This window comes from Nyctereutes procyonoides, unplaced genomic scaffold (assembly GCF_905146905.1).
Source record: "Nyctereutes procyonoides isolate TBG_1078 unplaced genomic scaffold, NYPRO_anot_genome, whole genome shotgun sequence".
NCBI classification, from domain to species: domain Eukaryota; kingdom Metazoa; phylum Chordata; class Mammalia; order Carnivora; family Canidae; genus Nyctereutes; species Nyctereutes procyonoides.
Genome location: NW_026575146.1, coordinates 65,838,786 through 65,847,952, shown reverse-complemented (window position 1 = coordinate 65,847,952; position 9,167 = coordinate 65,838,786). Strand labels below are relative to the sequence as shown.

Genomic DNA, 9,167 nt, shown 5'->3' with positions numbered 1-9,167 from the left:
TGCTCTCCTCACCCTCTGGGAGCACCCTCTGGGAGCCTGGGCTGTGAGGGAGCTGTGGGAGCCTGACGCCCACGTGGGGAAGGCTCAGATGGGGGCCTCAGGTGTGGATACCCTCCTTGGGGCTCTGGCTCTTGCAGGAGGTGGGCTAAGGTTGGCAGGTGCCAGGGCATAAGCCAGATTGTGGCCATCCTGCTGATGTTCCTGAGTAAGGAGGATGCCTTCTGGGCGCTGGCCCAGCTGATGACCGACGAGAGGCACACCATGCACAGTAGGGGCTGGATGGGCCGCTGGACGGGATTGGAACTCAGGAGAGCCTCTCTGCAGGTTGTTGTAGCCGTGGGACAGGCAGGGACCCCCACCCAGCCCGCCTCCCCACTGGCAAGGGCACTGCCTCCTCAGGTGGCCCTTGGGGTCCTAGAGCCACAGCCACTGGCCCCACCATTGCAGACCAGTCTTGCACGCCTGTTGCTCCCTCAGCCTCCCGGCTGGCTGCCTTCTCACCCCCCACAGCCAGACAAAGCCCAGGTGGCAGTATCTCCCCCACTCCCGGGGGCCTCCAGCCTGACTCCCAAGCTCCAGAGAGGGCCGTGCACATTCATCACTCTCCCCGGTGGCCTGCACCTAATGCCCCTGAGTGCTGGGGACCTGCCTGCCCCTGTAGTGGCCACTGCAGGAAAGAGGGTGCTGGGTCAGATGGGCCTGGTCCTTAGCCCAGGGCACCTGCCCCGCGGGGTCTCTGCGAGGATGAGAGTTCCTGGGCCCTGCTACCCCTGCCCTGGAAGGCAGTCTTGCTCTCTGGGAAGAGTGGGTCTAGTCAGGGCTCAGAGGGCTGTGGGCACATGGAGGTCAGGGCATGGGGGAGGAGGCCCCTGACAGGATACCCCACCCCCTGCCTGGTGCAGGAGGAGGGCCTGATCATGGGGGACCTTCATTCTAGGGTTCCCCAAACTGCTGAGGTTCCAGGCCCATCACAAACATGTTCTAGACAGAGCTCTTCCCAAGCTGAAGAAGCACATGGCAAATAGAAGCTCCCCAGAGGCTCCATCCCTGAGGCCGGGGGCAGAAGGGGGCCAGCACAGCTCTTCTGAGGGCCCATGGCTGACAGAGAGTGACAGCTGGGGAGCTGGTGGCCTCAGGTCATGATGATCTGTGCAAAGCACCCTGGAAGGTCTGTGCTCCTCTGCTCAGGGAGCCCGGGCTGGCCAGGCTCCGGGGGCACTTCCTCCCTTCCTCAGCGGGTGCCTGTGCTCCTGGGGCACAGAGGGCCAGCGGGGCTATCAGCGTGGCCCTGGAGGGGATGTCAGGACAGCAAGAATTGCAGCTCACACAGCCTGGGCCACCCTCGCTGGGGGGCTCAGCTTGTGCACCTTGTGCTGCTGCATCTCTCCCACCAGCATGTGGAAGGCATCCTCCATGCTCTAGTAGGTAGGGGCTGGGTGAGAGTGGGGCTCAGCCCAGGGGCCAGGCAGCTCAGGGGACCAAGGGACCCCAACCCCCAACCCACCCCCACTCCCACAACAGGCAGCCCCAGGGCTCCCCCATTTGGCAGCTTGCTTCCTAGGAGCTTCCCCAGAGGGTGGCCCTGAGGTCTGGCTCCCACCTGGAAAGACATGGAGGAGAAGAGAAGCAGCCAGCGCTCAGCTGGGACCCACTGCCAGACACGGGAATGTGGCCAAGCTGGACCTTCAAACTCAGCTGACCCTCCAGTGGAAAGTCACTACACGAGTGAGCCCAGGGTCGACCGGGAGAACCCAACTAGCCACCCAATGCCAGCACCAGAAATGATGTTGTTTCAAGCCATTTCAATGTTAGGATGACACAGCCCAAGGATCAGATAGCTGCACGGCAATAGATATACACACACCCCAAGACGAATAGAATCCCACTCCGTGTTGTCAAACAGCAGCAGAATGGTTACATACACGATGCTCTAGTCACATGATAGAACAGATTGAAGATGCTAGAAATCACGACTGCTGAGAGGTGTTGGAGGCATGTGCTTGCTGGGTTCAGACAACGCGAGGAGAGATAGGAAACATCTTACAGAGGGTGGGCTCTCTTAGGAAAGGACACCAGATCCCTTCGAAGTCTACAGATGGTGAAATCTATCCTTCTCTCTTTTGTCTTCTGGTTTTCCCCCTACTTTGTTCTTCATAATTATATTTCAGCCTCCACCCTTCATCCAAGCCAATGACCATACAGGCTTTTTTTTTTTTTTTTATGACATTGGGTCCTAAAGGAGGCAGAGCTTTGGCTACCAGGTTCAGGAATGGTTATGCCTAGGTTTATGCTGATCCACCTAACTGATGCCTTCACAGCTCTCCTCTCCTTGCAGAACAAGGGGAAACACAGGTCTTACAATGAAGGAAGCCCACTCCTACTCGGGTGGGACCATCCCTTGTGGAGGATGTCATCTGGGCAAAGTAGTGAAAGCGAGGGCAATCAAAAATATGTCACAGGTTGGACACAATCTGGTTTGAGTTTTTCCCTGAAGCAAGCACTTACCTTCGATGTCATGCTTTATTTGTTCATCCATTTATTATTTTTTAAATATTTTATTTTTTTATGTCATCTCTATACCCAACATGGAGTTCAAACTCACAATCCTGAGATCAAGATCCACTGACTGAGCCAGCCAGGCATCTCAGTGCCATGCTTTATATCTCTTTGCTTGCTTGCCTATCTCTGCATCCAACTGGAACATTAAGTCCATGACAGGGGTGTGTTAGCTACCTCCATATCCTAGAACGTTCTTGCTATATCCCAATACTAGAATGACGTTTGCCATTGAATAGCACTTTAAATAAATCATCAGTAAAATGAATACTGGTAAAGGAAATTGTCAACTTTTCATGTGTGTGGTTCCTACTCCCTGGGCTCCCAGGGAAGCTATGCTTTCTTCAACATTTATCAAGGTCCAAATAACTCCACCGAACCTCAAAGTGTGGGCTCAATTTCTGTCCTGACACATGCTGCATGTCTGGTTCAATTAATAGGTATCAATCAATCATTGGCTGGCTCAATGTGGTTGGTAAGAACATGTGACTCTTGATCTTGAGGTAGTAAGTTCAAGCCCCACATTGGTGTAGAGATTACAGAAAAATAATAATGTCTTTTTAAAAAAATCAATCAATATGTCAACCACTAAAAAAAGAGCCTTCCAAATATAAAGATGAGAAAATGAAAGAGAAAACCTTCCTGGTTCCCGTAAGATGAAAGTCCTACAGTCTTGCACATATTAGAAATAGGAAATAAACTCTGTAACATCCTTCATCAGATGACTTGTACCACTTTATGGAAAAAAACAAAATCAAAGCCATATATAACTCTGCACAAATGTTAAGATACCACAGGAAACTCTGGCAGGCTCCAGGTAAACTAGATGAGAGCTGATACTTGCCCATGCAACCTGTGTGGGAAACACAGGATAATGACCAGGGTCTCAGATGGCCATGTGCAGTTCTTTAAACATATCTAAGTTCTCTTGCATACACAATGAGAAAAAGCCAGCTAGGAGACTAAGTGCCCAGAAATGAGGAAGCCCTTTGGTTCCGTCAGTGAAGCCCCCACTTTGGGGGAGGAACCAACACTCTCAGAAACACTCGGGCCTCATTTCCTTTGTCTGTTGCTGCAGCTTTGGTATCTTTGCCTGAAACCGGCTGTGTACTACCTGGAAATGGGAAACAACTGATCGTGGTAATGCTATCTTGTGATTGGATTTGTTTTAATAAAAGTATATTTTGATATTATATAAATCTCAGACATCCATCAACATTAGGCTAATTGTGTTTCTGAAAGCTTTCTTGAAGGATCAGTGACACTGGAACCAATATATTGGCAGCTCTAAGGTGAGTCTGATGACCCTTTTCATTCAGCTGCTTAGTACTGAAGAAGCATAGTTATATAGACATCAAAGAACAAGCATTTCAGTTCTATTATTCAAATGTTTAAGCAATAATACATTTTTAATTCTAAGACTTTTAAAATCTGAATATTGGGTTTGAGTGTAGAGAGTATGATGTGTAAAAGAAATAGGTAAAAAATTGGTATAAAATAAGTGTTCATAAAATGTGAATAGAGGATGTATTTCACACTATTTCACACCTCCTTTGATTTTCTTTTTTTTATAAAGATTTTATATATTTATTCATGAGAGACACAATGAGATTGAGGCAGAAGCAGGCTCCATGCAGGGAACCCGATGTGGGACTCGATCCCAGGTCTCCAGGATCACACCCTGGGCTGCAGGTGGTGCTAAACCACTGCGCCACCGGGGCTGCCCCCTCCTTTGATTTCCTATAAGGATGTATTCACTGGTGTCCACACACACACACACACACACACACACACACACACACATCGATGCACAAAAAATTTTTTCATAAAATTAATTATAAAGGTATCTGAGAAGGTCTAAATGTGCAATAACAGAGTACATCCCCTGACTCACACCTGCTTGTAGGAGCACATAAAAACAAACCATGGTTCAGTCTTATGCACACACGCACAGATACAGATATACTTGTCTGAAATAACTTGCTGACAAATTTTTAAATGTGCCTCACAAAGGAAGCACTGACTAAAGTGAAGGAGGGCACAAATAAAATGGTAATTCATGCAAGGAAAACACCAATATCATAATGCACCATTAGAATAAAATAATGATATATTTTAATATTATCTTATCAGGTAAGGACTAAGAAGACAGTTGAGAAAAGATAAAACCCTGGTGAGAGGAACTTGTACAAATGTTTTACTGCTTTATAGGATTATGTGTGTGTAATTATATATAATATACATATATATGTATGAATGCTTAATGGCTACTTATCTGACAGATATAAAAATAAAAATCTTTTTAAGTTGAAAAATATGAGGCAAAGGAGATGTCCACTAAACGAGAAAAAAGAATGCAGTTGTCTCCCTATGTTATGGTTGCTTCCAGTGCCTTGCTGGACAGCACAGTTGAAGGGAACTACAATACTCATGTCATAGTCCACCACCTTTTTTTTTTCTTCTCATTACATTCAGGAAAATTATGAGCCTTTAGTAGCACTGGGTATGAGAAAGATTAGATAGAAAATTGCATTTTCCCGTCTCGTCTAAAGAGTGAGCTCTGCTGATCTGGGTCACTTTATTCCCTTCCTTCCCCTATTATCAGCACCCACCCCCTTCAATCTGTGTGCACCACCACACAATGCAATCTTCCCAGAGAAAGGATATGTTTTGACTAAGGTTAAATGAGAAATTTCATTTCATTTCCTTCTTGCCACATTTAAAGAATTGTGTGATTACAATGAGATACCACCTCATACCAGTCAGTATGGCTAAAATGCACATCTGAGGAAACAACAGATGTTGGTGAGGGTGTGGAGAAAAGGGAACCTTTTTGTACTGTGAGTGGGAATGCAAGCTGGTGCAGCCACTGTGGAGGTTCCTCAAAAAGTTAAAAATAGAGCTACCCTATGACTCAGCAATTGCACTACTGGGTATTTAGCCAAAGGATACAAACCTAATGATTCAAAGGGGCATCTGCACCCCAATGTTTTTAGCAGCTATGTCCACAATAGCCAAACTATGGAAAGAGCCCAGATGTCCATCAACGAATGGATAAAGAGTGGTATATATATATATATATATATATATATATATATATATACCACTATATATATATTTATTTATATATATATATTATTACTCAGACACTAAAAAGAATGAAATCTTGCCATTTGCAATGACATGGATGGAACTAGAGGGTACTATGCTAAGTGAAATAAGTTAGTTGGAGAAAGACAAATACCATAGGATTTCACTCACGTGGAATTTAAGAAACAAAACAGATGAACATAGTGGAAGGGAAGGAAAAATAAAATAAGATAAAAACAGTGAGGGAGAGAAACCGTAAGAGACTCTTAGTCATAGGAAACAAACTGAGGGTTGCTGGAGGGGAGGAGGGTAGGGGGATGGGGTAACTGGGTGATGGACATTAAGGAAGGTACACAATGGGATGAGGGCTAGGTGTTACATGCAGCTGATGAATCACTGAATTCTACCCCTGAAACTAATAATACACTACATGTTAACTAAATTGGATTTAAATTAAAATTTGGGGCAGCCCAAGTGGCTCAGCGGTTTAGTGCCACCTTCAGCCCAGGGCCTGATCCTGGAGAACCGGGATCGAGTCCACATCAGGCTCCCTGCATGGAGCCTGCTTTTCCCTCTGCCTGTGTCTCTGCTTCTCTCTCTCTCTCATGAATAAATAAATAAAACCTTAAAATAAATAAATAAATAAATAAATAAATTTTAAATGAGTGCACAAATACCTTTTGTATACCCTGATTTTAATTATTTTGGTTATATACCCAGATGTGGAATTGCTAGATCATGTGGTGATTCTATTTTTAATTTTTTATGAAAAATAGAATCAGTCCACAATGGCTGTGCCAGTTTTCATAACCTCCAAAAAGGTAGTTTCCAGTGTCCCCACATCCTCACCAACACTTTTTTATCTTCTGGGATTTTGTGCATAACCTTTTTATTATTTTGTGTTAATAAATAAATAAATTATTTATTCATAAGAGACACACAGAGAGAGGCAGAGACACAGGCAGAGGGAGAAGCAGGCTCCATGCTGGGAGCCTGATGTGGAACTTGATCCCAGGTCTCCAGGATCAAGCCCTGGGCTGAAGCGGGTGCTAAACCGCTGAGCCACCCTGGCTGCCCTATTTTGTGGGTTTTTTGATAGTAGCCATTCTGATGGATGTAGGTTGATAACAAATTGACCATTGGCAAAGGTGCAGAAAACAATTCAAAGAGAATTTGCTCAGTGGTCTTGTTCTCTATCTTTCTCTTCTTGTTGCTGAGGCTGCCTGTGTCTCAGCCTCTGGCCCACAGCCCCTGTGAGACTGAGCACACCATGCCCTCAATTAAGTTGCAGAGTTCTGACGGAAAGATATTTGAGATTGATGTTGAAATTGCCAAACAATCTATAATTATCAAGACCATTTTGGATATTTGGGAATTGATGAGGGAAGAGATAACACCCAGTTCCTCTACCAAATCTTAACACAGCAATATTATAAAAATATTATAAAATATTGTAAATATAAAATATTATAAAAATATTATAAAAAGATTGTTCTATGGTGCACCCACCACAGGATGACCCTCCTCCTCCTGAGGATGATAAGAGCAAAGAGAAGCAATCAGATGATATCCCCATTTGGGACCAAAAATTCCTGAAAGTTGACCAAGGAACATTTTTTAAACTTGTTCTGGCTGCGAACTACTTAGACATTAAAAGTTGACATGATGTTACATGTAAGACTGCTGCCAATATGATCAAGGGGAAAACTCCTGAGGAGATTCACAAGACCTTCAGTATCAAGAATGACTTTACTGAAAAAGAGGAAGCCCAGGCATGCAAAGAGAACCCACGGTGTGAAGCCAACACTGTAACACTGCAAGGATTGTTTGATTACTGGTTGCACTGCTCTGTTTATAATTGTTAATATTAGAGAGTAGACAAATGCAGCAGCAAATCAGTTGTTTGAGCAAAATATTGTTCTCCTTGCATGTGTAGTTTGAGTGCAGTTTCCAAACTTATGGCTGAATTTCTTCCAGTAGGATCGAAAGTTTCCTCTTTACTCTGAATAAAACTGAACTATGGGTTATTTATAGAAGATGGTATTTGGGGTTTTCCCTCTCTTTCTAACGTGATTTCTGCCTAGTTTATGGTCTAGCTAACTTTAGTTTAATGACCTTTTAAAAGTTGGCATTGTAAATAAAACATTTTGCAAAAAATTTTCTGAAATTGAATTAACAACACACTGTCTTTATTCATAAGTCGGAAACTGGAAAGAGGCTACTTGAGGTAAATGTTTTGAGTGGGGTTATTAGGTTGTCTTCCAGCTTCCTATGGTCAAGGAGTACCACTGGTATTGATCAGCCTGTAGGTAGCAGGGTAACTTAATTGGATCTAAGGACCTGTTTCCGTATTTTTATTGCTTAACTCTGTATATGTTGGTTACAGACTCAGTTACTATTCAGTTTGTGGTTTGGGAAGAAATATAACTAGACAGTCTGTTAGTTTTTCAATGAAGAAAGATAGAGGCACTTGGGTGGCACAGGTGGTTAGGCGTCTGACTCTTGGTTTCCATTCATGATCTCAAGGCCGTGGGATCCAGCCTTGCATTGGGTTCTGCAATCAGCACGAGTCTGCTTGAGACTCTCTTTCCTTTTGCCCCTCCCCTCCAAAATAAAAATATATAACTCTTAAAAAAAGTCGAAAACCCCCTCAAAAAAAAAAAAAAGAGAGAGAGAGAGAGAGAGAGAGAGAGAGAACTTGCCTTTGTAAAAATAATGTTGCAACACTGGTCATCATGGAACACAAATGAACTTTGACCAAAACCTCACTTTATATGAAAATTAACTAAAAATTTACCATAAAAGTAAATGTAAGAAGTAAAATAACAACATTTTTAAAAGAACCTACAGAAGAAAATCTTCATTACCTGAGTTTAGGCAAGAAGTCCTTGAATATGATGTGAAAAGTCTGATCCATTCAATAATTGATATATAGAACTTCATAAAATTAAAAACCTTTGCTCTGCAAAATATTCTGTTAAGAGAGTAAAAAGACAAGCCACAGAATAAGGCAAATATTTGCAAATCCCTTATCTGACAGAAACCAGTATCCAGAGTATGTAAGAACCTCTCAAAACTCAACATTGGACCATGAAGAGTTAAGTAAAAGATATGCAAGAGACTTGAGTAGACACTTTTTCTTAGAGGACATACAGATGGCAAATGAGCACATGATCATCAGCCATCAGGGAAGTGCAGATACAAACCATTCTAAGATACCACAACACTAGGGACATGTGGGTGGCTCAGTGGTTGGGCATCTGCCTTCAGCTCGATCCAGGATTTTTTTTTTAAATAAATTAATTTTTATTGGTGTTCAATTTACCAAAATACAGAATAACACCCAGTGCTCATCCCGTCAAGTGTCCCCCTCCGTGCCCGTCACCCATTCACCCCCACCCCCCGCCCTCCTCCCCTTCCACCACCCCTAGTTCATTTCCCAGAGTTAGAAGTCTTTATGTTCTGTCTCCCTTTCTGATATCTCCCACACATTTCTTCTCCCTTCCCTTATATTCCCCTTC

At 43.8% G+C, this 9,167-nt stretch overlaps 1 pseudogene; it reads left to right on the top strand.

The window, feature by feature from the left end:
- Positions 1–6,916: 6,916 nt before the first annotated feature.
- LOC129500033 (S-phase kinase-associated protein 1-like) lies at positions 6,917–7,944 on the top strand (annotated as a pseudogene).
- The last annotated feature ends 1,223 nt before the right edge of the window (positions 7,945–9,167 follow it).